The sequence below is a fragment of the Falco biarmicus genome, chromosome 15 (genome assembly GCF_023638135.1).
Source record: "Falco biarmicus isolate bFalBia1 chromosome 15, bFalBia1.pri, whole genome shotgun sequence".
Taxonomy (NCBI): Eukaryota; Metazoa; Chordata; class Aves; order Falconiformes; family Falconidae; genus Falco; species Falco biarmicus.
In genome coordinates this window covers 19,906,771-19,931,590 of record NC_079302.1, presented here as the reverse complement: position 1 = coordinate 19,931,590, position 24,820 = coordinate 19,906,771, and the positions used below count along the sequence as shown (strand labels likewise).

Genomic DNA, 24,820 nt, shown 5'->3' with positions numbered 1-24,820 from the left:
GCCTTGAAATTTGTAGATGAAGGAAAGGAGAATGCAGTACAGGAACAGCACTCAGTCACTGGGGCTGTCGATAGGTGTGCTCAGAGATGGGGAAATGTCTAAAAAATATCTTAAAATTAGGCCATTTGAATGCAAAGTGCATTAAAGTGTGTGGGTTTGGGGTTTTTTTTATGCTTTCTTTTAATACATTAGAGTGGGATAAAAAAAATGGGAAAGTGTTGCATTCAGGGTTTCTCACCCCTTTTCAGGTTTCCCATCCTTTTTCATGATGGCATTGAAATGTTTTGTACTTTCACCTTTTACAGCCACACAGAAAAACTTGAAGTAAAAATCATCCAAATCTCTTTGGGGCCAAACTGATCCCAGCAACAGTTTGAAGCCCTTCAATCCTTCCTCATCACTGATATGACCTCACTCCTATGTAAAACATAGTGAATGATAATTTTTATGTTACTTTCCCTTTCCAACCTAATGCTCTATGAATCTTCAAAAAACAGAAAACGTAAAATGAGACCTGGACTTTCAGGTCCGTTTGTCTGCAGTTCAGTGGTGGGTGATTCCTCTCCAGATGAGGTTTTTGGTGTGCTTCAGCTAACTTCTGCCAGAACAGGCCCAGTATGTCACGGGTGAGAATGCTTTACTGGCACAGGGCTGAAGACAGCCTTTGCCATCTCAGCTATCTGTGATTCATTAATTGATTCAATTCATATTGCTCATTTGGCTTTAAATCTATCTTCTCTGAGCAGAAAGGTTTCTGCCATGGTGCATGACAGCATCTGTCAGCACCTGCCCTTGTTAACCAAACCATCCACGGAGACTTCATGCAGAAGACTAAAGAGAAGTAAAAGTCTTACATTAAATTCAAGCCTTTCCGATCCAGTCGTGCTGACACCGTTCCCTGCTGCCCGATTAGGGGGATCCCAGCACTTTTGTAGATGGCTTTCTATAGCTGTGGCGCACAGGCACTGGGGGTGGTGCCAGCTGGGGAATGTGTTGGTAAAAATTGATGTGTAACTCCAGCATTTTTTACATTTCATCACAGAGGAGGTTTTTAGATGTTTAGTGTAAAATACCGATTTCCCTCCTTTAAAAAGAAGCATCGATCTTCATTTCCTCTCTCTCTGGTGCACTGACGTGTATGTTTAGGCGTTATCTTGCATGTTTGTACCTATGGAGAAACCAGTGGCATGTGACTAAGTGTGCTGCTTGATCAGGCCTTTGTCTGCCTGTGTGTTTGGGTAGAGCACAGTTCCCCCCTTCCCCTTCATCCTTGTTAATGTCTCCTTTTTCTTGGTCCTCTTCCTTTTTTTTTTTCCTTCCCCCCTCTCTCCCTCCCTCCCTCTATCCCCCCAATTCCTTGCAACCTTCTGCCACCCACTGCTTCTTCCTCCCTCCAGAGGAACTGATAAGCAGCTGGTTTTGGAGGCAGAGCTAATGCCATCCCTCGGGGGGGTGTGGGCGAGGAGGGGGGTTCTGGTGCACGGGAAACCGGGTGTCCCTCATGGAGAGCGGAACAAGTCACCTCTGCAGTCAGCACAGCAGCCACCCGCCTTAGGCCTAGTGATGCCGACTTTATCTCCAAATTCAGATCTCCTGGTTCACAGCCCCATGCCAGACATGTGCTTTTTTTTAGATGCCTAAGGAATTCCTTGGTATTAAACTTAGAGAGAGACAGGGAGAGAATGTGGCGGGGATACATTGCTTTGTCTGTTTTAGCATGTGCTAACAATAATTCCTGATGCCGTCTCGCAGGGGAGGAATACTGCCATGGTAACTTTTAATATAAGCATGAAATCAGCAAGCTCCACTCTGATATCTCGTGTAATTAAATAGCTAATAATGTACAATTGTAATTTATACTAATGCTTTTGATATTTTGTCTTTATCTCAGAGCCCTTACCTCTTGGCGAAGCATCGTATCAATGTGGACATGGTGCTGAGGGTGGGGCAAGACAAGAAAGGGATCGGGGGATACCTCATTATAAATGTGAGGCTGGCGCATGAACCGTGTCTGCGGCAGTAAAACAGCTAATTGTTATGATTTTGCTGATAGTGTCTTAGCTGTAATATCCTGCACTGTGTCATTTTTTCAACCCTTAATGTAACACATTTGCATATCGAACCATCGCAGTGACTATCCTATCAGCTGTACTTGAGTGTGTGAATCAAAAATGCATTGTTCCCTGTGCCCTTCAGCATATCGGATCAAAAAGCAAAGCCAAGAGATAATTTTTATTTCAATTATTTTTTTTGGACTTGGAGAAGTAATCACATAGACAGTTTCCTTAAAGATAAACCCCTTGCTCATGCATGCATTAAAATTCAGCTTGCAAGGCACCTAGTGTGGCTGAAGCCTAGATAAAAGAATTGAATTTTTGAAAAAATGGGGGGGGGGGGGGGGGGGGGGGGGAAGAAAAAGAAGAGAAGCTGGTGTTTAAAGTGTCCTGTGAAAGAAAGAAGGCATTTGGCCTTAGGCATGTGCATCCACAAGAGACAGCTTCAACTCTTATAAAGTGGGGAGTTTTGTGTGAGCACAGATGCATTTTGTTTTCCTATGAGAAAAAGATGATTAAATTATCAGAAACAAAGATAAAAAAACCTAGGGCTTCCTGGATATTCTTCTTTTACCTCCCTTGTGTCTCACTTATTCCTACTGCTTAGCAAAGGTGCTGACTCTATCTCTCTAAGCTTTAGTTTAAATGTCCAACACCGCTTATTAATGAAAGTAATAGGCTTTTGTTTATTACATGTAATAATGGTGAATATGACTATTTAATATAAATCTGACATTTAAATTCCACTTAGTTCCGAGATTCGGTTGATATAAACGAATAACTCTTTACCCTAGAGTAAAAACTCCCTCAGTCTGCATTTTAAAGCATTGAAGTTTTCAAAGTAATCAGTTTTTTTCAGAGGAACCAAATTGTGAAGACATCTGTTATGTTATTAATTTCACATAAATCTTAAGCTCCTCAAGGCCTGAAATGAGGCTTCATTCAAGCCGAATTAATGAAACATGATTGTAAGTCCCTTGCATGGAAATGCTGTCATACAGTATTGAGTTGCTTATAATCACTGAGTAATCTTGCAGGCTGCCAAGGGAGAGCTACTTTAAATCCCTCCATAAAACAATATCTGAAAATATCAGAACACTAACTATATCCTGGAAGATTAATAGCAGATGAAAATTTCTATGAAATGAATCATTCTTTCTCAGTAAAGGATACAAACATTTCCAGTAACTGCAGATTGTATAATATAAAGCACAATCTACGATCCAGATGCGAGTTGCATTTAAGCTCTGAGATTCATTCTAAATACAAAATTGCTTAAGTATGCAAGAATTCTATATAATAGAGAAAATGTTTGGAATTATATAGGTTTCTAATTCAATATGGCCCAAATCCTGAAGGACTTAGTCAAAACTCCCACTGACCTTTTTTGCCTAAGGAAGGGACTGAGGGATTTGGCAATAGGTGTAAATATTGCACCGAGCAAATGATAACTAATCATAATGAGTGAGAAGCAGCATACTAATTTTGAATTCTTTCTTTGAATGGTATTTGATTTTTTGTCTTTTAATTGAGCAAATGAAACTTGGTATTCCTTTTTAAAATAATAATTAATAGAACAGTGCCATACAACTAATTTTTCATGTTGAAACAGGAACTTTTGAGAGACTGAACTGCCTTAATCAAACTTCAAAATACTACATTGGTCTCCAGCTGAATTGGGAAATAAAAATCTGTATATGATATTTATTACACGAATCTTCTGTGTCCTGTTAGTTTTAATATTTTTTTTCTTTTCTCCTTAAAAAATAATTTAAAAAATATTAAAAAACCAGATGATTAAATACAAGGGCAATCCTTTTAACGTAGTGGCATATTATGCAAACTTAATTATAAGGACAGTATATACCGGGGGTATGGGATACTTGGTAATTACTCCTCAGGTAGAAACCTTAGTACCAGTGGTTTCTTATATAATGTAACTTTAGGTGCAGCTACTTGAACCTGCATGGTGCAATGCTTCAAAATGCCAGTAATTTCCTCCTGGATTTTCATCTTGAAGATGTTTACACTTTTGCCCCTCAAAACCGCTATTCTGTCAGATTTTTAATATACTATTTTTTTTCTCCCGAATGTTTTTGCTGAACATGATCAGTGCTTAATTAATTATAAATAAATAATTACAACAGTTGTATGTATGCTCCTGGTCAGCAGCTGTTGGTATTGAAAAATACTTTGATGTTTTATACAGGGGAAGTGAGAACAGTTCTAGGAGCTATAGTTGCAGAAGACTTCTATGTATTTTGATGGAATGAATAAGATTTGTATTGCAGTTCTGGTCATATCCCAGCATTTAGAGTTTTCTTTAGGTCTGTAACGTGATAGACATTGCACACATATACAACATGAATTTTTAAGTGTCGTTATATAGTCATTAGGGCAAAAGCTTTTATATCATTATACTGTAGAATCCTGGCATTGCTAGGTTGGCAAAAAGTGGACCATCAGAATTCATCTTGGTGGTAATTTTTAGATAAAATTCTGTGTCATTCACAGAATAAAGATGCACTAATGTCTAGCTGCCGTACTTGAAATTTTGACAACCTCAGTATGAAAGAAAAAAAAAAAACAAAAGACCACAACAAAAAAAAAAAAAGGCAGCTAGGTCTACATTTTACCCATTAGTCAGATTCAATATTACTTCAAAGATGTTCTAAATCTGCATTTGAGTACCATATGTTGACACTGTGTTTTGGACACTTGAGATTACTTGATGTACCGCAACCATGACTTGTACTCTTCTTCTGTAATCCTTGTTCTCCAGGGCATTACTGAATTCAGAGAGAAGCAAACAGAGCAGGTTTTCAGGGGGTGGGGGGGTGTGTGTTTCTGATTTTAGGGGGGGGTTGCTGTCTGGTTTGGGTGCTGCTTCCTTGTTCACCTCTGCGAATCCATGTCAAAATAAACAGAGACCTTATCTAAAGAGTGGCACACTTTGAAGTGCAGAGATGCAAATCCAAACATTGCATCACACTGTCAGATACAGAAATTAGCAGCATCCTGCATGTCCTTTGAAGTTTAAGGCTGTGCTTCCATGGAGTGTATTTTCATAGAGAAATCAGATGGAAGCTATTCAGACTCAGATAGCAATAATGATTTACTTGCAGTAAATCTTACAGGTTTTGGCCACACTTAGGGTATGATTTACTAAATACTTTTTGGTCAGATGTTACTTATTAAGATATTACTCCCTCCCCCCAACTATTTTTTAATTAAAGGCTAGAGATCTAATGTGCTTATTTTCTCTACACATATGTAAAAAATCAAATAACTATTATATACCAGATTATTTGCTTCTTGCATCTTTTTAAAATACTGTGATTTACAAACTTTGATAGAACTACTTGACTGTAGCAGCTGTTTAATCACAGTGGAAAATATTTTAAAATGACAACCTCAGTGGTGGTCTGTTCTGAACAATGAACAGAATAAAGTAGACTGGAGGTAGAAGCAGCACATTGGTAACAGCAAAATGATCAGAGGCACTAAATTCTAATGTTTAACTGCTTTTTAAATAAATACTGTCCCCTGTCCATGGCCCTGCAACCAATATGCCATGACTGCAATTCCCTCTCCCCTCTCCATCCTTCCTCACCCTGCTGGCTTCTTGCAGTGCTGGCTGTCTCTCAGGGTACGTTTGCGCGGTGCATAGCACAAGGGGAAGGTCCAATTTCTTACGTCTTATAGCAAAAAATCTTAAAGCCGGGTCCAAAACTTTATTCAATTGGCTTTGGGTCAGATCCAGCAGACCAGATTTTATTTGGCTACATTTGTAGGTCTTCAACACCCACAGCTGAGGCCAGATTTTTATAGGTGCTTAGCGCTTAACAGTCCACAGTGATGGTTGGAAGGTGTTTGCAAAGTCCAGTCTCCTTAATCAGCAAAGAGAGAAGGTCTTCCAGAGACCACTCAGAGCACCTGAGCTTAAGCTCTAATATTTGTTCTGCTTCTTGAGCACTTTCCTCTCTTCACTGTCAATACGGCTGGGAAAATAGCACCCCTTGGGTGAAACTCTTCTCTGTGGAGATTCCCGTTGTTGCCAGTTTTGGATCTTTGAGTGTAGGAAGCTGGTGAACCACATTCATTATATAATGGGAGAAAATACCAGTTTTTAAGAGGAATGTGTGGTCTAGGTTAAGATAGTATTCATATCTGTATATCCAAAAATCCTGACAGAGAGCCTTATCTCTGTATTCAGGGTCTCTTATGGGCTTCTACCACCATAGATCAAAAGAGAATTATTTTTTTTTTTTTGCAGTTAAAAGACCCATAATTCTTTTATTATTATTATTATTATTATTATTCCTTCTTTTATGATTCTGTCCTCAAAACTTCTAGAAGTGAATTGCTGCTGCTACTGAGTTCTTTGGGCTTACACTGGCCTCACAGGGGGGACTAATGGGACTCTATTTATGTAGTATAATTACAATTTGCACAACAGGTTATTTGGTTGACCATGGTGGACACTTATCTTTCACTTCTGATGGTATCATTTGGAGAGAAAGGAACTTTGCAATATAGCTGCAAAACACTAATGCATACATGTAGGTGGATGGGAAGCATTTATATAGCCATATATTATATCCAAACCCTGAAAGGTGGAGGAAGGAATTCAAGAAAATGAAACTGCTTTGAAAAGAACAAACCATGAACTAGATCTATATTTTCTTTTTTTTCCACTGGAAAAAAATAGAAGCAAGATGGGAAAAATGAGATTATTTCACATGGTTCTTGTTGTTATGCAGATTGCCTCTTTATATCCATACGTTCAGCACATCTGGCTCCCTTGTGGGTTTGCTCTTTGAGCTGGGAGGAAGAATGCACAGTGAGATTAAGGGCAAAATAAGGTGGAAGGACAGAAATGGAGAAATAGCTGTGGAGTGAAGACTAGCTGGACTAAGGAGGATTTCCATCAAAAGCCTACAAATCTGCCTTCCCTTCTCTTAAACCTTCCCATCTTACTCCATTGAAAACTGCTTGCTCTCTCCAGCCACCGTGTGAGCGGTCAGGCTGCGGGTGCTCTGTGAGCAGTGCCTGGCAGGCTGGCCAGCTTCACCTGCACTTGCTTCTGTGCCCTGGTTTTCCTGGGCCATGCTGCTGTCCCTTGGTGTTTTCCCTTGGACTGTAAACTCCCATTGGCAAGGGCTGTGCTCTGCGCGCTGGTACTGCTGCTTGCACTGCAGATGACTTGGCTACTGTGGTAAAGTGAATAACGCCACCACCCTTGTGTTTTTGTTACAAAATAAGGGCAGAAGCGGAGACCTCCCCTCATGGTTTCCCAGGTGAGAACTTATTTGTAGGTGCTTTGCTGTGGTCTGAGCGGATGGCTCTGGAAAAGCTCCCTGGGGAGTACAGGGCTATCGCTGCAGGGCAGCCTGGTACCTGCTGCAGGGAGGTGCTACAGCGTTGTCTCGACTGATCCGAGACCATGGGATGTGCAGCGCTGGAGCACATGGGAAGATGACATTAGAAGCAGACTCTTTTGATGAAAATTTTACTGCACCACTCATTCTTTTAATCATGGACCATGACAAGACTTTCAAAGTCTCTGTGAGAGACTTATTGTCAACGCGATGAACCTTGGGGAAGGAAGATGCTCATTAAAGCGCCGATGTGTTTTACACAAGCACACACACAGAGGAAGCCCAGAAGTACCCATCCGGCATATTTGTTTGCATCACAGAGTAGATGGCCAGGCTCCCTTTGAGTCAGGCTGCTTCCATACTGAAATGCTGCTTCTAATTTATTCTTTATTCTAAAATACAGAAAATGCTCAGAAATCTTGGGTGTTCCCTGCTGTGAGGTGTGAAGCTGCAGAGGGCCTGCCTGGCTTCAGTCTCAGAAATCAGTGCTGAGGCTCGCTAGATTAATCTCAGTCCCTAGAAAAGAGCTGAATGTTTTGGTCTGCAAAATGTTTATTGAGGAGCGATTTTCATAAGTGATACTCTGCATTATAATTTGGAAAAAATTCCTCCTTGGAGGAACTTTCTGGATCAGATTCCTTCTGCTGGAAAAATCTTCCCTCTGCAATTCAAATGAGCTATTCATAGCTATACAAGAGAGGCTGAGAGGGCTAACGTATTTTAGCAGGGTAAGCCGTATCTTTTATCTGTTGTTATGCTTCCAGCTCCCCGTGCACTACATGACCAAGACAATGCACCAAATAGGTCACATGTGTAAACTAAATCCTTCTGAGATGTTAGCACCACTGTCACCCTCTCCACAAACTGTTCTCGACTCTTCTGAAAAAAAACCCCTATTTTATGCTATTTTCAAGTCAGGTTTTTGAGTTTGTTTCCCACTCCTTCCCCCTTAGAAGGTGAATATATGAGCTTTACCGAATACTTTTAGACACGGGAACACAGGGCTGTCCTTTAAATGCTTACAGTGGATAAAGACAAAGAAATCCTATGAGCTGTGACAGCCATATAACTAGTCTCTGATAGCTGATCCTTGCAGCATGTCTGTGGTTAGATATACAGCTCCCCCAGTGCTTCCCTGCGGGCTCTCCTGCCTGGTGCTCATAATGCAGGCTGCACATTTGGATGCTCTGCTGCAAGCTGAAGGGGACCTGGGAAGAGATCTGTGTTTCGGACCTGAGCATTTAAAGGTTGTCACGACACTTCTTCTTCTTACTGAACAGGGGAGAATTGCAAGTTGGTCCCCTCTGGAGTGCCGTTTGGCACACAGATTTTGTTCCACTGGTGCTTTCAAGGTGAACCCGTTAATTCAATATGACCCTTTTAAGAACTCCAAACATTACATGCTACAAGAGGGAAACAAAGCACTTAGTGGTATGAATCACGTTTTAAGATGGAGCAGAGGTGGTGTTTGTGTTGCCCTGAACAATTCCATTTTCAGTGGAATGACTCTGTCATAGGGAAGGTTTTGAACTCATTATGACTAATTACTTTTTAAATTTCAATGATTTTGGTTTTGGGGTTTGGGGCATTGTTTTGGCTGGCCTAGGAGCCTTCTGACTCAGTTTACATGGCCAGTTTGTTTGAATTATCTTGTCAGTTTAGAATAATCTTAAAACAGTACTCTTGAACAGTTTTCCTTTCTATCAAGTCTCTGCTCCTGAAGATTTGCCATCAGAGCTCCTGCTCATCTGCTCCCTTGGTCTAAAGCATCTGCTGATAGAGTCCTGAAGAGGACATGAGAACGTGCTGTCCTGTGCTGTAGTGTCTGTCTCCGAAGGACTGTTTTATTTAATCTCTACAGACTGAAATTGTACTCCTGTGACTTACAGCAGGAGACTGGTGCCAGGTAGCTTGAGTTTGGAATCTGATTTTGGCCTGGGATTATAGTAGTTGCACAGAGAGGTGTTTTATTTCCCCTGGCTGATGAAGGAAAAAATCTACCATTTTCTTTTTCATTAGCCTAGCACCCAATGGACAGTCTTGCTTTCCTTAAAGCTTTGTTCATATAGGCTGGGTGTAACCAGTGTGAAGCGTATCTTGTTGCAATGAGTTTTCTGCTGGGTAAATAGATGCTTCTGCATCCAGCCCAAAGCAGCCAAATGTGTGATGAGGGGCAGTGATCATGGATGTGCTCTGCTTATGAATTTCAGCTGAGTCCTGTATAATACTATCATATATTTCATTGATATCTGTATTAGACACAGATCTCGGCAAATGGTTAAAAATCTTGGAGGATGGAAATATGACAGGGAACTGTTAGTTTTTTAAATGTGCGATGTTTAAGCACTGCACATTTCAACACCTTTTCTGCAGTTGTTATCCTACCTTGAATTCTTGCTAGGGGAAATTAGTAGGAAACTTCTGAAATGTTGTTACTAGGAAACTACTGAAACATTATTTCAGTAGCATTTAGCATCCTGAACATTTTAATACGATTTATGCTTAGGAATATTTTTTGGAGAGTCTGGTTGATATTGTGACAGTCATTGAATGCCTTCCATTCACTGCTGGCTCTTATGCATGAAGAGTCATTTAACAGCGGTGCTGGTGGTAAGGGGGGAACCGTAGGATGGGGAAAGGGGACAGAGTAGCTAGAGGTGACAAGAAGGAAAAAAATTGCTGGATTTATTTGTGGAGGGCTGGAGCACACGTGAGAGAAGTTATTTCAGAAAAGCAAAGGTAGATCTGAGAATGCCATCCCCTGTTATGCAGAGCTGGCTGGTTTGTGTGCATTGGTGACGCACTTTGAAGGGATATATAAGTGCTGTTCAGGTGAAGCTGGTCACGCTGCTGTTGGTTGTGGGCTTTTTTTCTGCACTGTCTGCAATGCTCAAACCTACATATTGACTGGTAGTCATAGCATGGCTTAGGCCGCTGGAATATCTTTGTGCTTTTTATAAAACAATTTGGTATTGAGTTTTCTGCTCACACTTGCCTTCTCTCCCCACAACTGTGGCTGCTATAAAAAACATTTTAGTACTTACAAATAAGGAAAACTGTAGACAATCTATGAAGAGTCTTGCAAAGGGTCCATGCATTGTTGCAGTGAGGCAGGAAGAGAAACTTTTATAATTCATGAGTAGTGAAAGCTTTCTTTACTTCTGGGATAAATATTCCAACCCGTTAGGTATACTTTATATGTAACATTTACATCTTGCTGAGTGATTAGTTTAAACAGCTATTTTTATCCTGCATTTCAGCCCACAACTCTCTAATGTTAATTAGTATTAGGAAGGAAGTATGTTTTCTTCACATGCCATAGCAAATGTGCTTTATATAATGATTACAGAACTTGTTTGATCTTTTGTTTTTACTGAACACAGTCTACAGCACTGACGGCAAACTGTTTGGTTTTAGTTTTCTTGTGCCCTGGGCTGTTTTCCACTGTGTGAAATTGCTGAACTTTTTTTTTTTAGGTGTTTTTTCACAATCACTGAAACTGTTGGAGTAAGATAGAATTTCACCATGAAGTTTCTTTGAATTGCTGTCTTTCAGTGAACAGTTCAAATAACCCCCTGCCTCTCCCAATACCAGTTTGAGGACACAGTTAAAACTGATAATGTAAGAAGTTTGGACAGAGGGGTTCAAAGGTTGGTCACAAGCTGTTCAGGTGTTGCACAGAGGATGCGAAAAGTGTATTGAGGGTGAGGACACAAAAATAGGCAAGGCTTTAGTGAGTGATCATTGCCAAATATTTAGAAATAAATTTTATAAAACATCCACAAATTGGGCAACAAGGAGAGCTTCTGCTGTTGTTCCCACTCTACATTCATGATTGTAAATAACAGAGAGACAGTTTTAGCTGATATACTCACAGATATAAAGGCATAATTACAGAATTCTTAAAAGTTATTTTCTTGCACTGTTACAAGCAGAGGAGAGCCACTGATTCCAACCCTTTAGCTCTAGGAAGGAAAAAGTATGAACCTGAACACAAATTTTTATCTTCCTTTCTTAGGTGCTTTGAAACTTCAGATTTAACACTTTGTCTGAATACTCCATGTCTACAGTTTTCTAAAAGGTTTTCCTCCCAAAATTTCTTAGGACTTCATTAAAAAAACCCCAAAAAACATAAAAGAAACTGTTCATCGTGCTAGACCTGTATCATAGAAATTAACTTGACGTTTCTCTCAATTAATTTAGGATAGACCAAGATTAGAAAGCAATTAGAGTTGCTTTCTAGTTGTGAACGTGTTCTCCAAAGTTGTTGACATCTATTAGTTTTGTTTTTCTTAGAACCAAGGAGAGTGGCGTACTTCTTTGTAAACAGTTACATCCCTGGACCTAAGCACTGATCCAGCAAGTAGGCACATGCAAGTCGGTCTGGAGAAGTTAGTGGGTCAAGGGCCATCTGTGAAATTTTAGGGAATGGACTTGAACTGCATTGCAACTGAACTCTAAATTGATTGACAGAACTGATTTCTGCAAAAACCGTGCATGTATTTTGCATCATCAGGGGCTACGGATGCAAATTCTAGTTGGTAATTACCAGATCTGTGGTGCTTGTTCATTAATTAAATGTACCTCTGGCATCCAGTGCTCCTACTTGAAACACGCTGGGGCTTAATTATGACTGTACAGCCTCTGTATCTGTAGGTGTGTGTGCATCTACACTTGTTCAGCGCCAAGATTTACAAAAGAAAATGAAGTAATTTTTTAGGGTGGAGAAGAGAGTAAGAAGGAAAGAAAGAAAGAAGGGGAAAAAAGAGTGAGGCAAAGAAGAGAAAGAGGAAGAGACGAACCTGGCCCTGTGAGGAGCATGTCTCCTCCTGCCCCTACCCTGACAGGTATTCAGTCAGAGTTTGCTGTTCCTGGGATCAAATACATTCTTTTGGAATAATTTAGAAAACTCAGTCTGTCTCAAACTGTTTGTGTCATGATCTGGGGCTCAGTGTTATGTTTAACTTGCCAGCAGGTGGGATCGGTGGAAATACAGATTGGCTGCCCTGTGGTAGCCAAACCCCAGCCTTCCCAAGGCTCCCTCCCTCACAGCCACTCCTGTTCCTCTGCTGCCTTTAGCGCACAAGTTCACATGGCCGATGCCTTAACGGGGGCGAGGTTCATCGTTTTGTAGGTTTTGTTTCAGTTGCTTTCTTCTGATAGTTTGTGAAAGGGAGATGTTTGGGGAGGGAGGAAAGCGAGCCTCCTGCCCCGGCATAATGGGAGCTCCCGGAGCAGGTGAGTGACAGTCAGTGGGAAGCACTGAACCAGAGGCCTCAGAGCGGCTGGGCGCCGAGTCATCAATAATGCAGAATGAATTCTTGCTTCCCTCAGAGCTGAGAAAATAATACCCGGCTGGAATTGAGCGAGCAGTAGGGGACACAGCACCCTTGAGACTGCGGGTCTGGAAATCCTGAAGGGGAGAGCTTTGGAGAATTGAGTTTCTCCCTGCTGTATGCCTGATTTCTTCTCCTGCCCACTAGAAAATTGAGAAGTCAATTGGCCTTTTATTGTTAGGGTTGAAATGACTTTTTTTTTGGTGTTGTGCTTTCCAATTAATTTTTTATTGAATTTTGAGAAAGGTAGATTTACAACTGCTACTGCAAAGGAGGAAAGAAAGAAATAAATATAAAATACCGAGGCAGGGAGCTGGGCTGAGCCTGCGCCGCCTCAGGCCTGAGGGCAGCTCCACTCCCGAGGCAGGTGGTGGGCCTGGTGGAGCCCATGCCCGCTGAGCGGTGTTCCCCTCCTCAGTAGGGCTGAAGTTAATGAGTTCTTAATGATCCTCACAGGGGCTGTGTGAGGAGCTAACTAGTACCTAATGCTCCTCACAAGGGCTGTGTGAGGAGCTAACTAGTACTTCATGCACCTCACGAGGGCTGTGTGAGGAGCTAACTAGTACCTAATGCTCCTCACGAGGGCTGTGTGAGCTAACTAGTACTTAATTCACCCCACAAGGTGAATATTAAGGTGAGTACTCGTTTCAGTGTTTGCAGAGAAAACCACCCAGCACTGTGTGACTGTAGTGTTGTTAAGGCCCTGGCCTCGTGGGCTGTTTGCCACAGCTCGCTGTGCCCTCACTGCTTCCATGCCTTCGCCGCTGGCCTGCTGCACAAGTGCAGCTGTAGCAGGGCATGCCCCAGAAACAACTGCTCTAGTCTGGTTAATTGGTTGTTCTGAAAACTTAGGCATTACACATGTGTGAGATTTTACATTGAGTGTAGGCAGCCAGAGGAATACGTTCCCATACACGTGTATATACACAGTGGCAGGGTGGTAGCGCCTGGGTTCAGACTGGCCATCCAATGCAGTTCTTTTCACCAGATGAGAAGCCAAGGGGGTTGTTTTCATCAATGCCTCTATTTTATGTATAACAATTCAGTTATTGCATAAACTCACTTTGCGTTATGATTTGCTAGTGAAAAATTTAGGGTTTTCCATTTGAGGGTGAAGGTCCAGGCTAAGGGAAGAAGTATTTGTTCCTAGGGTTGGGGTTTTTTTTTTGTTTCCAAGCCTTGTCCAGAACCATTTTAACTGGAGATAGTGTAAAGCCTTGTCCAGAACCATTTTAACTGGAGATAGTGTAAAAGCAAAGGGCACCCCGACACTCATATAACACAGTTCCTACATGAATAATGAATGATTTGTGAAGCTCGCAGCCACTGCGCCAGCCCTCACGTAAACAAAAATGCAATTGCATGAATAATTCTGTTGAAAGTGAATAAAATAGAGACACCAAGAATCCATTTTGTTTGTAAATCCAAATATTTATGCATGTCATTCTAAAGCAGGTATCTGTAATAATTAGTGCACGGTAATTTGTTACCCTCCACCTGTAGCTGTTTTTTACAACAGGAAAATCTTATCACGGTACTGCTCAGGAAAAAGAAGCTCAGGTCACCTTGCATGGAAAAATCATTGAATCTAGTAATAATCGTTTCAGCTGATTTTAATAAATGTAATCCTGACTGTTATGAGTTGTGCCATCTGTAACATTATGCAATGTATCTCTGATGTACAGGAGACGTGACATTCTACGTGGAGTGGTAGTGACGTGACAGCGTCTGATTGCTCTGTTCTGCACTGCGGTGGCAATGTTCTTCTGCAATAGTAAGGCTTTTATTTATTTTTAAGATATAAATTAATTTGCTTTGACCTAAACCCCCTTATGTCATAGGTTCTGATACCATTATTTAATTTTCATTTTATTTTGTTTTTGAAATGGCCACGAGTGAAATGGTAACATTGTCTAGCTACAGCCCTTAGATTATAAGAAGTTCCAGATATTTCTGAGATGATCTTCTGATACAACAATTTGGCACGGATGAAAGTCTGGCTTCCACTTTAACAAACTGGAATTGGAAAATATTTCTTACTTATCACATATCTCTATATCAAAGCAAAGATGACAGTGATTATTTACCAAAAATTGGAGGCATATGTCAGGGCAGGTTACAGTCTCCTAAAAATCTCTAATATTCAATAAAAAAAAAAGAAATTGGATTCACCTTAGATTAGATGGTGGATTCTGTTTGTTTGAGCTGTCATTCTGCCCTGTTTTGGCAGGCTGTGATTAGAAAATTATTATTCCGTCCTTAATGTTTAACTACAACCCTGAAACCATGTGGGCAGATTAGCAAGAATTGCAAGTTCATGTTGGTGTAGTTGATGTATTTTCACACACCTCCTTTGCACTGAAGGACATTTTGCCAGCTTACATCCCTGCTGTTTCATGCATTACATCTGGCTTGCTGAGAGCTGGGGAGAAAGGGAAGGCTGAAGATTACATGGCCTCCAGCATTTTGTTTATGAGAGCATCCTTCTAGCGATCAATGTCCATGTGGGGTAAAAGCAGATTTCCCCCTTGAGATGAGAATCAAGCAAAGTTGCCAAATGCACAATCTTCCCTTTCAAACATTCTGCCACTTCTGAAGTGGGAGCAGGCAGGCTTAGCTTGTCCAAGGAGAGAGGAGGCAATGGCAATGATCCCTGAACCTCAGCCTGGGACCAAGCTTGTACCTCCGCTGCAGCACTGGCACAGCACAGCAGTGCTTTCCTCTCCATGGCCACCAGTGTCCGTATGTCTCTCTTCATTGCAGGTGGCCAATGTTCTCATGTGTGAACTGATACAAAATGTAGGTTATGCCACCAAAAACTCAGAACAATCTTGTTTTCACTGTGCTGAACATGAGTTGGAAGAAGTCCAAATGTAGAGTAAAAACCTGAGGTTCCTTTTTAGGCAAACCTTTTCTTCTTTGCTTTCTTTCTGTTTTTAAATAGAACTTGAGTCAGGATTTCATACTCCCTGCTAAAAACTTAGCCGTATAAAACCGTGATCTCCTAATAGTTTTGAATGGCCTTGCTGAAACCCAGAAGGTTGCTAGAAAACACTTCCTACCTGCTTTTTTGCTCTCCTACATGTAAGGGGAGGTCACAGTTCCTGTAGCCTTCAATAGGCAGTGCTGGCTGAGACTTCTATTTAGGAGCTGCTTGCAGATAGTTCAGAAGCAAGGCTTTCACAAACCCTCCTTAGAAATGTCAGGATTTTCTGACAGGGGTTGCTGTTGATCTGTACTCCATCGTAGACACTACCACAGGCGATCTTTCACTTGTTGAAATAACTAATCACTTACCAGTCTTTAGGTGATTTCCCCACAGAAGGCAGGTTTTACTTGCTGTGGTGAATCTGAAGCACCTTAAATATTATGTGATATTCTCCATGAGAAATGACTGCTACATCGGAATAGTTGTGTATGTTTTGATGAAGTGTGGTTGAAGGTTGGGTAAGGAGCCGGGTTGACTGTCAGAGTTTCTTAGGGCACGGTGTTTCTGGGCTACCAGCAAATAGTTGCCTCACTGGGTGTTTGGTAGGCAGATAGTCTTATATTTTCTGGACAACACCTCATAAGGCATTCAAATATTTTTGAAATGTGTTAACTGCGATATTCAGAAAATTGAGTGAAAATAATGTGTCTTCTCAAGAAATATTAAGACTACTTTGGGGGTGGTTTATGAAGCTCCAGTCTTGCTGCTTTTGCTGTTGCTTGGGTCAGAATCACTCAGAAGGTAAATGGCAAGACCTATAAATGATATGAGAGTGGGTCCTGCTGCAAAGGATTTCAAAGAATGGTGCTTGTCTAGTGACGACAATATCAGGGCTCAGCCATGCACCATTGGGGTCAATGGGCTTCTAGAGAAATCACATCACTTCATTGAAAAGCACATTTTTTTCCTTATTTATTTCCAAATGAGTTTTGTCATGCCATACCAGGAGCTGTCTATTCAATGGCTTGGGGAGAGCGTGCTGGCTTTTCTGCACCGATCTGTTTTCTTTCTCTCTATGTGGCATGCCACTGCCTTCTATATTATAACTGGGGGGGGTGGGGGGTGTAGGGGGGCAATAGCAATGGTCTGCCTTCTCTCCTTTTGTTACCCAGTTATGGGTAATAGTTCTTGGGCACTGTCGAGATGGTATGAACATGGATAGCAGAAAGCAGGCTGATAACACCTCCTTTCATTGCACCATGTTCCTGAAGGCATGACAGTACCCTTGCTACCATCCTGTGTTCAGACACAACGGAACATAACAGAGGGTCACTGCACCCCTGTACTCTCCATGGAGAATCTGTACGTTCTTCTTCCATGGCCCCATCCTCTAACCTCAAATACAAAGTTCTTCAGACAGAGAAATGCATGTTTTCATCTTTTGTAATTGGAAAAAGACATATCAAGCTAAACCACTAAATGTCCATGCACTGAAAGAGGTTTCACTATAAAAAGAATGAAGCCCCTGTGGAATTCGTTGCACGATATTGGGTCCTTTTGTTCACTTTGTTTAAAAGGGAGCTTTGCGTTATAGCTCCTTTCCTTCTCAGCAGATTTTAACTGTATGTGAAATACCGTATCTGAGATGTAGAATTTATCTTAGTCTATCAGCTGTACTGCTGTGTACTGGCTGCTGCTTTGTAATCCACTTGTGAAAATTGTATGATGTGTTATCATACGTAAGGAGGATACACATATCTGTGTAGATTTCCCCCATTCAGCCGTGGAAGTCGTACTGTTATAGGTCCTCTGTTTAATCCAAAAAATATAGCTGTAATAAAAGGAAAATAAACTTAATTGAAGTCCTCTGTCTATTTGTGCCTGTTCACCCTTTGACCAGCTCCAAAACAGAGACTACGTATCACTGATATGCTCCATTATTCAAACGTTATTGAGGGGTTATTTATTTTTATTTCAAAAGAAAATATTAAAAGTAAGGAAATAAAAGAAAAATAACCCCTCTTCTGGACTGATGGAGAATTTATGGGTATATAAATGAAAAGATCAGCTAAACTTTACAATGACAGAGATTTTATTTAACAAGCAGAGTGGCTTTTAAATTTTCATACCACTATGCAGTATTTGCAGATATGCATACATGAAAGCAGAGATCAGAGTTATAGTGGCTTGTATAGAAAGGCAGTTGGATATCAGAAGCTAATATTTAAAATTGAGGCCTGAGTTAAGACTGTATTTTTGGTGTTTTACTTTCTGGAATGCTATAGTTGTACGTCGGGGTAAAGCCTGAGAAACGGCATGCAGGAGTAGGCTTCCCAGTAAAACAGTCTCTCTAAAACTCATACATGTGATTTATTTGTGTAATGTGTTTCTCTTGCCAAAGGACCTAGTTTAGGCACCTATGGAATTAATCTCATTATTAAATTACTGAAATGCTCTGTATAATGGCGGAAAGAACTTGTCTTCAGGTTGAAATGACCAGTACTTGGGTCTGGAGCATATGTGCAAATCTGCTTTGGGAGTAACTCCTGGTTGTTAGTGTGCTGGTGTGCAGGGTCTGTGTGAGTCACGGCAAGCTAAGGGACAATTTTTCCAGTGTAAATCCTTTAAACTGGGACAAAGTGTAGAGAGAAGATGCTGCCTTGCCAGAAGAGGCAGTGTTGTAGTGACAGGAATTATTGACAGTGCTAGGAGGGATCCAGGTTGCAATCCTTGCTTGGGGTAAGTCAGAGCAAGGGCTGGACTACGGTTTCCCAAATCAAGATAAGTGATGTAACCAGCAGTAATGGAGCTTCTGTGTCTCTGCAGAAAATTTGCTCTGAACCTAACTGATCTTTGCCAAAGATTAATCAAAACCAATAATTACTCTGAGCAGAACCCATTAGTAAGATATTTTTGAATAATGTTGGTCTAGTATTTTACAAGCAACAGTAATTGACCTATAAAGAGCACTTTGGGATGATCTTCTAGATAATCTAAACAAAACTACCATCTGAGGACTGCAGGTGAAGACAACCTGACCTCTGCCTCAGCCTCAATGCTCTCCTGTGTGTTTGGGCCAGCACAGTGGGTTCAAGGAGTTGTTGTGAGGAATGGATGGCGTGAAAAGCAAGGAATGAGGTCAGGACATGGCTTGTTATCACCTGCACAATATATAATGAGAAGTCAGGCCAAAGACTGTTGTCCTCACACAGCAGGAACCAGGGCAGGGGTTCTTGCTGTGGTGTCGCTTTTGTCCACCTGTGTAACAGGGCTCACAGCCCTGTCATAGTACAAATTATGCATTTCCCACTAAAGCAAAGAGGACATTTACCTTTGGAAACATTGTGTTTTTAGTGACCGATGGAGCTGCGGCCTCTCTGCTGGTGAGCAGTTTGTGTCACATCTCTGACATGGTTTCAGCATCCCTTTCTGTGGGTGACTGTGGTGCATGCTAAGTTCACATCTCCTTGTAGTGTATGCTTCAAATGTACAGTTAATATCCAGCAGATACGTGGGAAGGCAAGCAAGCTACCTTTCATCTAATGTTTGTAACACAGAAAACCTTCAATATTGAGAACAGATAGACTGGAAGGTAGGTTCACATCTCTCAGCAAGAGAGCTGTAACTTAAATCTAATACACCTGATCAAGGCTTTCTCTCTGCCTTGTAGGTATTTTAATACAAATGTGTCTTTCATTTGACTGATTGAAGGTCTCCAACCTGCAATAAATGAAACATCTGATCCCCTTGAATCCAAATCACTTTTTCTTTGATTTTCTTTTACTTCTATTTCTTCTTTCTTTGTTCTACGGCTAGAGTCGAATTTCCCTTTAGAAATTGAAAGAATGTGTGTGGGTTTTTCTGCTCCTCTTACAGTGAGCCTGTGCAAAGGTCGAGTGGCTAGTTGACTAGCATATTAAGACAGAATTCATTTCACAGACAGTCTGTAGTGATGTGCTTTACATATCATTATCACGCTGAATTGAGGGAAACTGATTATACAAATTAGTTACTGTACATTATTCTCCAAAGCCTTTTATTTGCATAACCAATAGATTTTATGCAAAGAATATCCTGAAAAATGATACATGATCATGTATAGTTGAAAGAAAGTTGTTATTATCTAGGTAGGAAAATAAGTAGGCATTATTCACAATTTAAGTTTAAATTATTTTGTATTATAATACTGAGTGTATCAATTAGCTTATGCCAGACGTAGCCTTTAAAACACATTTCCTGTAAACACGATTGTGCCTGCAATCCTGAGTGCTGGGAGCTGCTGATTCCAATGTTCTCTATAATTATGTCTTTGTATGAATCAATCAGTTTAAATATAGAGCGACAGTCTGTTAAAGCCATGACCTCCGTTGGGTTTATTTTTTACTTGGGTAGTCATGTCTCTTTCCAGATGTCAGTGACATAATTTGTATGCTCAGCATTTCTTGCGCGGAGATTTTGGGGGGGGGGGGAGAGGAGGGGAGGAGGACCTTCAGAAGGAGATGGGAGTTGGAAATATTAAGCTGTAGAATCATTGAAAGTGTTGCTTTTAATCTATAACTATAACCATGTTTGTAGTGAAGTGTTAACTCTCCTACACATGAACACACTTAGTCTTTGCATAGATATTGCGCTGGGTATTAAAATGTATGTCAGGCTGGAGAACAAAGAACACGTGACATTATGGACTGAATTCATAGTTACAATAAAAGGAGCAATGAAAATTCAATAAGGGGACTGGAACCAACAGTGTCTTTGTACTTTTTATCTCTGCTAGAGTTTCCAGAGGAACTGTTAGTGATTAAGGGCCTCATCCTGTGCATGTTAGTGAGCTGTGCTTACTGCCCTGCGAGCGGTGCCAGGCACTGAACGCCAGCGCGATGCTGGGGCAGGAGCATGCAGCACCCGCTTTCCCCCACAGCTGGTGGCTGCTGATGGGCTCAGGGGATTTGGCAGGATGGGACCCGACAAGGAAAGGAAAGCAGAGGAGACCAGTCATGTAAAGTTCATTTTACCTTTATAAAACTTTCTAGGGATTAGAAACATGCAGCAACATCCAGTTGGCAGAGGAGATGAAACACTGCTGTGTGCTCTGTATGAAAACTAGACTTTATGGTTAGTAGGTCTAGGTCTCCAATGTAAAAGTTCTAAAAATAAATCCTTAAAACTGTTGCAACCCTTTTCACCATTTCATTTCCCTTACATTTCTGTGTTTTCAGTAAACACATCTTTGATGCTAAAACTGAAAGCGGTTTATGTGCTATGATTTTATTTTAACAGAGACACTCACTTTAACTTCAGTGGAATGGGACTGTGTTAAAAACACCGATACTTTGCTCTGGCAGGATGTTTGGATGCAAGTCTGATGCGTTTCAGAAATGTTTATTTTTCAGTGAAAGTTTACATCTATTTTATTAATCACAAAATTGTAGTTTTGAAGAATAATTATATGGAACATTCCATGTGGTATAAGGTATTTGTCTACATTTTAATTAGAAGGAATTATTTGATTTCAGTATAACCTGTTTTAATTGCATTCTTTGTGCACCTATAAACTTTAATAGCTGTAGACACTGATGTTATTTGGGGAGTTTGTGTGATTATTCATCTAACATAGTTTCAAGGGAGCTACATTTTTATGTCTTTTAAACTTTCTAAATAACGATCGAACTTTCAGCCTTTCCTTTGTATTTTTTCCTTGGATTAGTTTCAAGTTGGAGTGAAAGCCAGCAATTGTGAGGTAGCGTGGATTTGACATTTTCTCATGTACCCTGCATATTATTTGCAGTAAGATTAGCATCAGAAGGACTGACTTAGATCAGTTGTCTTTGCTTATGCATGCCCTATGTTTCTCAGATTTTTTTTTTTTTTTTTGGGGGGGGGGGGGGGAACGGTGGTGTAATATTTAGTTTCCTTGTCCGAGCATATGAAATCAGCTTTAGCTGAGTGTTTGTGTCACAGAACTTGCCAGGTAGAGTGAGGTGGAGGATAAAACGAAAGCAAAGAAGGTAACGTAAAAAATTAGAGACATTGGAATGGGTACAAAGGAGAACTCATGTTCTTTGAAATTACAATCCTGAAATGAGCAGCAACGAGCTGATAAAGCAGCATGGATCTGTGCGGATAGAAGAGGCTGCTTAAACTCAAGATCTAAATGATTTAAGCATCTTAGCGTATGGATTATAGTTGTCCTCAGCTAGGGGCAAATCCTGTCTCCAGTGACACGTGCACCCATTTAAAATCAATGAAAGCTGGAGATGTGAGAGACCAGGTTTTGTGCGTTAGCTTTTGTCTTGTGTGACTGTTAGCAGAGAGTTCCCCTGAAACGCATCTGGGTAAGTTAAACTTGTCACCCTTGTGACAAGAATACTCACATAAGTAACCATAATAGTATTAGCTCTCACAAAACAAAACATTTAAAGAATCTGGCCTTTGGCTAGTAATATTTTTCAGATGTCGCTTTGCTTTTAGCAGTATAAGAAAAATTACATTACTACCCTGGATAGTGGATTTATTTTGAAATGAAGTAAATGGCAGAAATGCAGCTCTCTTCTCCACCTGGATAAAACCTCTTGTAAGTTCGAAGTGTTCAGGTACATAACTCTAAGCTCTCCCTTCCTCACACACAGTGGGCTACCTAGTTTTTTTATAAATTCACGTTAGGATCTCAGAGCAGGGCTGCAACCTCAACTAAAGTAACTGCTACTTTTATTTCCCCATGACTTTGGTTTTGTTTTAAGATCTGAAAAGACCACACAAACCAGCTGAACAGAGCAGGAGGAGAGATAAAAGATGGAGGTGGTAATTTTCAAAAAGAAGTTGTGCTGCAACCGATGAGTTCTTTATGACTTCTACTTGAAAGCATAAATCAGCCCAGGTTCAATTAAAATTGCATCTAAATTGAACTAAATGAGCTTTGGAGTTTTCATATGAAAGTGTTGCCCATCTCTGAATAGCAATGGCGAGTTCTCAGGATGCTGAAACCGTGAAAGCTTTGAAGAGGACTGTGATTTTAAAGCCCACTCCTGCCTCCCACCCAATATAAAACTATATTTTATAATGTTGAAGGCTACATTCTCCATAAAATAAACACACAAACAATATTTAAATACTATGTCTTAGTTGTTAATGTTGTCTTAGTGTGTTAAAGTTAATGGTGGTTTTGGTTGGCTTTCCAAAAACTTGCTAAAAAAACCTAGGTCTTGAGCATGACTGCAGGTAGCTTCAAAAGGTTAATTCAAAAGGAATTAACAAACCCCTTTCTCTGGAAGTGAAGTAGCAGAGGCTGGGCAGGACCAGCCTTTGCGTTCAGTAAGCTGTCGGGCTGTCTGACAGGTTCCTGTTAGCCTGTCTTGGCTGAGGTTTACCTGAATTAGAAGGTAGCAAATTGGCAACATCTTTTTGGTGGAGATGTCATACTAAGATTGACTTTTTACAGATGGGTAAGCAAAAAAGGCCTTGAAGAATCGTCACTAACACTAAATCTTTGGCATGAAATGCATATGGAGTCTGAGAAAATCCTTGCAGTTTCTACTGAAATGAGTAATTGCAGACAAGTCCTTTAGCACTTAGTTCCTTTAAACAATCAATAAATTATTTCTTTATAGAGGACTAGTAAGGACCTGTAAAGAAATACACCCACTTGCAAGGCTTCTGAAGCCCTTGCCTGCCAATGGGAGCACATTGACTCCTTTCATAGTTCTTGCAGATCCCGTTTACATAAAAACCCAGCCAGCGAGCACTCTGCTAAAAGCTGCTGGTTTAACGTGGAGGCATTTTTTGAGCCAGAGCCACTTTATAAAGAAAAAATGCTTGTTTGACATAGACCAAAAATGACAGTGTAAGTGGATCACCTGCCTGAAAGGCTCTGAAGCAGTACGGCTGTCCGACCCTTATGTCATCCTCTCCTGACCCCTCAAGAATTCCTTTGATCTCCCATGAAGACATCAGCCTCCAGGACTGTCATCGCCCCGCAGATGTCTGCCCCGCAGGAGGCAGTGGCCTGCCCAGGTACAGGTGTTGTGGCTGTGGCCATCCCTGGTGTGCTCCAGAAGCTGCTGCTCTGTAAGGCTGAAACGTTCAGCGGAACAGCTGCAAGTGCATGAATGATGGGTTTAATATTTAAAAAACTTTAAAAAGGAGGAGAAGGGGCAGCATTTTCATATGCAATACCTTTCCTCTTGTTGTAATGCTGCCCATCAAATTAACAAATTTATATTGCTTTTGCTTATTTTTGAACATCACAATTTCACCAGGCAATGGATCGCTTCTGTAAAGATTTCTCATCTGGAGAGCAAGCTTCTCTTGTGGTCTTCAGTCTTGATGTAAGAGAGCGTGCTGACTCACAAAGCAAAAGCTGAAACACTTGCAAAGGTTTTGTATAAAGTCCCTGGTTACGAGTTACTCACCTTCTCATTTTCCAGACTGGCTGGCCTTATAACGCTTGATACTGCTAGGTTATTACAATTCTGAGGAGTTTCACCGATTTTGCAAGGACTGTAGTAGTTTGCACTGTGGATGAGATTTCAAAGCATAATGAAAGCACTTGTGAATCTGTTTTACTTCATGTAGCCATGGACTAGGAGAGCCTGAAAAGCAGTCTCCCTGCTGAGCAGGTAGCAGCTTCCAAACAAAGGGTAGAAAATTTAGGACATCCTAATGTGATCACATGACATGACCCAGCTTACAGACACCACTGAGCATCAACAGGAATTGTGTGCCTGGGTCCTCTAGGACCCTTTGGAAATCTCATCCCGTACAGGAGGGCTGAGATCCACATGGTACAATCAAAGTCCAGCCAGATGTAGCAGGAATTTGTATGCTACTGCCTGACTTCTTGTATCAATAAAGAGATGTTTTTGTAAAATATGAACAAACTACAGTTTCAATGGAATGTAATCATTTTCAGCTCGATTGTGCTGATGGCACACAGCCCAGAGCCTCGCAGCAGCCTCAGAGGTAACACGCCTTCGGGAGCACAGCCTGCAGCCAGCCCTTCACCACAACCACGTGTGGAAGGAAATGAGCCTGTACCCTGGGCTGTCCTCACCCCTGCTTCGGACTGAATTGTGCCTCTTGATACAAGGAGGGGAGTGCGTCTCTACCCAGTCAAGTTAAGTTTCG

The 24,820-nt window shown here is 41.0% G+C and overlaps 1 long non-coding RNA gene across 3 annotated transcripts in view; it reads left to right on the top strand.

Moving 5' to 3' along the window:
- LOC130159186 (uncharacterized) overlaps positions 1–24,820 on the top strand; it is a 750,763-nt gene that overhangs the window by 333,048 nt on the left and 392,895 nt on the right. For all 3 annotated transcript variants that reach the window (XR_008825651.1, XR_008825652.1, XR_008825650.1), the window contains one exon: positions 14,457–14,545. This is a non-coding gene — a long non-coding RNA (uncharacterized LOC130159186). The remainder of the gene's footprint in view (positions 1–14,456; positions 14,546–24,820) is intronic.